Here is a 5,505-nt window from a genome sequence, read left to right as displayed (position 1 = left end):
AGCCAGGGTCCTAGTCTTTATTTATTTATTTATTTATTTATTTCTCTTTCTTTCTTTTCCTTCCTTCCTTCCTTCCTTCTTTCTTTCTTTTTTTTGAGACAGAGTCTCGCTCTGTCGCCCAGGCTGGAGTACAATGGCGTGATCTCAGCTCACTGCAACCTCCACCTCCTGGGTTCAAGCGATTCTCCTACCTCAGCCTCCCTAGTAGCTGGGATTAAAGGCATGAGCCACCACGTCTGGCTAATTTTATATTTTTAGTAGAGAAGGGGTTTCTCCATGTTGGTCAGGCTGATCTCAAACTCCCGACCTCAGATGGTCCGCCCATCTCAGCCTCCCAAAGTGCTGGGATTACAGGCATAAGCCACCAAGCCCGGCCAGAGTCCTAATTTCAAACCTGAGCCTTCTCCACTGTACTGGTTGCCACCCTGCATGTCAGAGGTCATTCACAGTGGGGATTAGGAAGGTGTCAAACAAAGGTTACCAGGAACATAACCAGGGAGCAGATGATCTAAGGCCCAGGAGGAAGACTTCCTGGAGGAGACGGGCCCAGAGCTGAGACCTCAGAGACTACTAGGAGTTAACCAGAGAAGCCAAGGGAGGGGTGATGCAGAGTGAGTGCGGGGGCGAGAAACCACATGGTTGTGCAAGGGAACCACAAGCAATTTGGTGTTATTAAGGCATGACGTGGGGCACTGGAGAGGTCTGCAGGGCCTTGTAAGACAGGCCCAGGAGTGGGGATTTCAAGCTGAGGGCAATAAGGAGGCACTGAAGGTTTTAAGCAGGGAGTGGTATGATTGTTGCCACTGGTAGAGGCAGGCCTGGAAGCCAGGGTTCTTGACTGTCAGCCTGGAGCTCTGGGGAGATACAGGAGAGGTGCTGGCGAAGTTGAGAGGGTGTTCTGCCTGCCCTGGGGTCTCAAGGCTGGCACGCTCTGCCCTGAACCCTGCTGCTGCAGGAGAGATGCCGCCCTCTGGGTCCTGGCCCACGGGGCATCCATGAGACATCTGATCCCCTGTGTCAGGTGTGGCTGGGGTTGGGTGAGCAATGGGAGTGCAGGGAGCACCTGCTGGGCCTTCCTCCCATTAGCACTGGGCTGCCTGCGTGTGCTGGATACGGTGGCTGAGTCGGGCCTTCCTGGTGCCTGACCCTGGCCTGTCCTGACCCAGGTGGCCACCAGAGCTCTATGGCTGGGCTATGGCTACTGTCACTACCACTGACAAAGCTGTTGGCCCAGCAGGGAGTCAGCCTGCAGCTTGCAAACCCACAGCAATCTGGGCTATGAGGGCACATCAAGACCAGTCCCTTTCCCAAAGCAACTCAGCCATGGCCCTGCTGATGAGCAGGAATGAATTCGGGAAGCGGCTTAGCATGTGCTCTCTTCTCTGGAGCCCTGGACATGTGAGAACACGTATATCCGTGGGCCATGGACAGGTCCGATGCTCAAAGCCTGATGAGCAGCTGTCTGCAGTCCCCAATAGACCCTACAATTGGCAGGACGGGAAGCTTTATTTTTAAATCAAAGCAAATCCAGATCTGTCTCCTAGAGGGCCTAGATGCAGAGACACCCCTGTAGCAATAAGAACACCCAGCCCAGCTGGGTGGTGGCTCATGCCTGTAATCCCAGCACTTTGGGAGGCCAAGGAGGGTGGATCACCTGAGGTCAGGAGTTCAAGGCCAGCCTGGCCAACATGGTGAAACCCTGTCTCTACTAAAAAAAATACAAAAAGTAGCCAGGCATGGTGGTGGGTGCCTGTAATCCCAGTTACTCAGAAGGCTGAGGCAGGAAAATCGCTTGAACCTGGAAGGCGAAGGTTGCAGTGAGCCGAGATCACACCATTGCACTCCAGCCTGGGCAACAGAGCGAGACTCCATCTCAAAAAAAAAAAGAAAAGAAAAATGCAAAAAATTAACCAGGCATGGTGGCACCTGCCTATGGTCCCAGCTACTCAGGAGGCTGAGGCAGGAGGATAACCTGAGCCTGGGATGTAGAAGTTGCAGTGAGCTGAGATTGTGCCACTGCAATTCAGCCTGGGTGACAGAGTGAGACCTCATTTCAAAAAAACAGAAAAATAAATGCCTGAATAAATAAATAAGTGGAGAGAGACTAGGCAAACCTTCTTTAAAGATGAATTTCAAAGGAATGGATTCTTTCCCTCTAGTGGGTAAAGCTTACTTGCCCCCTGCCTGGACTGTCGACTGGACACTCCTCCGAAGAAAGGCAGTAGGGAAGTACAGAAAGGGTTAAAAAAAATCAGAGAGAAGCCGGGCGCGGTGGCTCAAGCCTGTAATCCCAGCACTTTGGGAGGCCGAGGTGGGTGGATCACGAGGTCAAGAGATCGAGACCATCCTGGTCAACATGGTGAAACCCCGTCTCTACTAAAAATACAAAAAATTAGCTGGGCATGGTGGTGCATGCCTGTAATCCCAGCTACTCAGGAGGCTGAGGCAGGAGAATTGCCTGAACCCGGGAGGCGGATGTTGTGGTGAGCCGAGATCGCGCCATTGCACTCTAGCCTGGGTAACAAGAGTGAAACTCCGTCTCAAAAGAAAAAAAAAAAAAAATCAGAGAGAAAATGAAAAGCAACTTTACAGTAGAGAAACCTGGCAGACACCACGACAACCAAGTGATCAAAGTTAATATCATCAGAGAAAAAACAAACCAACTCAGAGCAGAAGGAACGTTGCGTTTAAGATCAGGTATCAGCAAACACTTACACAAGGTTTTCTGAGCACCACCCACTGTTCTAAGCACTTTGTCTGTGTTTACTTACTTAATTCTTCCAACCGTCCTTCAAGGTAGATGCTATTATTGTCCCATTTTACAGATTTGAACACTGAGGGGAGGGAGGCTACAAAACTAGCCAGAACCACCCTTTCCCCTCTCTGCCATCATGGACACTTCCCTAGATAAGGTCTGAGAAGCACTGGTTCTAGGGAAACCGTGGCACCATAACCTGTCCACAGTCTCCAAATGCAACCATGCCCCACGCCCCAGGCACCCAGATGGTTTGCTGTTCTGTGGCCATTCCCTACTCTATGCCAGGCTGGGCACAAGTCCACAAAGATGGATAGGGCCCCTGTCTGCCCTCATGGGGCTCTCAGTCTGGTGGGGGCAGCAATAGTAATAGAGTAGGACCCAGGCTAAGACGGGGCAGAGCTGGGTGTTACAGGAGTCAGAGGTTGGTGGGCAGGGGAGGCACCTGACCCAGCCTAGAAAGTCCAGACAGGCTGTCGGGAGGGGGAACCATCCAAGTTGAGGTCAAGCTCAAGTAGGAGTCCACTGGTGGAGAAGAAGTGTCTCAGAAGAGCCTGGCCCTGACTCCAGACCTCTGTGGGTGGGGTTTAGGTCTCCCCTCCAACATCTGGGCTTCATTTGGCCAAGACAAGCTTCCTACACCTCTTATGCCACGCTAACCCCTAGGCTCTTGTGCCAGGAGCGGCCGTAGGACAGCAGCCCTGCCCTCATTCCCACCCCAAGCAGAACCTTCATCTCTAATTTTGGTCTTCTCAGCTGAGAAGTGGGCTCTGAGCTGCAGGGGCCTTGGTGAGCCTTCGAGACATCCAGCAAAGCCCTGAAGCAGGCACTGGGCAGGGAGGTGCCTGCTTTCTCTGCTGCTCCCAGTCTGCATGGCAAGTTAAAACGGCGTCACCAGGCATCAGCCTTAGATTTCCTAATTCATTAGCAAATTTTAGAGGGACAGGCAAGCTCTCTGCTTGCCTCCCCATTCACACCCCCTCAGCTCCAGCTGTAGCCCAGGGCCTGGGATGAGTCCTGGCACACCATAGATGCTGCTAGAACAGAGGGCAAATGAATGGGTACGGGAAGTGCCTGAGTCCTCAGCTCGGACCCTCTGAGCCTTCGCCCATGCTGTGCTTCTTGCCTACATTGCCCCTCCCTGGAATTGTGTCTGGTACCCAGCAGGCCCTCAATAAACATTTGTTCAATAAACAAATCAACTGGGAGGACAAGGGCTGGGCTTTTGAGATCTGAGGGCCCTGTGGAGGCAGACATGGGTTTTGGGAGCACGGTTAAGTGCTGTGCAATGGTCCTACGCTCCCTCTGGCTGGCTGGAAGGGACCACAAAAGCTGGTAAGAAGCAGTGGAGCGTTTCTGAACGCCTACCATCGTAGGAGGTGGGTGTTTCTCTAGCATTGCCCGTTCCTCTAGGAGTTGCTAATTAATTAGGAAATCTAAGGCTGGTGCCAGGTGACACGGTTTTAACTTGCCACGGTGCCAGTGACCGTGCCCAACCGAGACCCACACTGTTTTAGGCAAGGGTCACAATGACCCTGGGGGGTATATATTTATCCCATTCTGGGAACCCTGAGGCTCAGTGAGGGTACAGTCATCAAATTCCCACAGCTAGGAGGTGACAGAACAACATAGGAGACAAGGGTCAGATGATCCCGCTGCCTTCTGCTGAGTGACATTTGGGGACTTTGGGGTTCTTTTTAGGAAATGGCAAGAAGACCCTTGGACTGGGAAGGGGAGACAGAGGTTCGGTTGGGCGCCTCCTCTTGACTTGACTGTGGAGTCCTAGGCATGTCCCTTGGTGTCATGGGGGCTCAGTTTGTCTGTCTGTAGTGAGGAAGGCTCCAGGAAGTCTGTCCTGGCTGAGACAAGGGGCCCCTGCCCCCACCACAGAGTTGCCCCTCCCCACTCCTGGCACCCTCTCCCCAGGCAGCGCTGGGCAGCCCAGGTAGCCCGGCCAGCAGGCCCCACTCCAGCCCTCTGGGTCTGGCTTTCCAGTCCAAACCATCAGCCAGTTTCTGTCGGCAGAACCAGACCCAGTTTCTGGGAAGCTGCAGCCACATCCCACCCCTGCCCGGGGTGGGGCCCCTTTCTCCTGCTGGGCCCAGGCCCCATTTCAGCAGCCTCATCACATTCCCCACGGCCTCAGCAGCCTGATGGATGGACGGATGCAGTTTCCGCACTGGGCTGGCACAGCAGGCGGCTGCAGGATCAGGTCTCCTGCTGGGTGGAGGGGCCTTTCCCCCAGGACCAGGCCTCATGCGCCTGCCCAACCAGTCTCAGCGCCTGGGCACAGGACAGACTCTGCACCCCCGCCCTGTACTCTAATGGGGTCCAGACTCCCGGACCTGCCCTCAGTTCACCATGAACCCCCGCCCACCCCCTCACACCTCCCTCCCTATTTCTGTCAGTGGAAATTGCACCCACCTTTCCAGGCCAAGAGACCTTTGCAAGCTTGGTGCAGTGGCTCATGCCTGTAATCCCAGCACTTTGGGAGGCCGAGGAGGGCAGATCACCTGAGGTCAGGAGTTCGAGACCAGCCTGGCCAACATGATGAAACTAAATCTCTACTAAAAATACAAAAGTTTTTTTTTGTATTTAGCTGGGTGTAGTGGCACACACCTGTCATTTTAGCTACTTGGGAGACTGAGGCAGGAGAATCGCTTGAACCCAGGAGGCGGAGGTTGAAGTGAGCCGAGATCGCATCACTGCACTCCAAACTGGGTAACGGAGCGAGATTCCGTCTCAAAAAA

Source organism: Cebus imitator, unplaced genomic scaffold, assembly GCF_001604975.1.
Source record: "Cebus imitator isolate Cc_AM_T3 unplaced genomic scaffold, Cebus_imitator-1.0 Scaffold15, whole genome shotgun sequence".
In the NCBI taxonomy this organism is placed as follows: domain Eukaryota; kingdom Metazoa; phylum Chordata; class Mammalia; order Primates; family Cebidae; genus Cebus; species Cebus imitator.
This window is presented reverse-complemented; position numbering follows the sequence as displayed.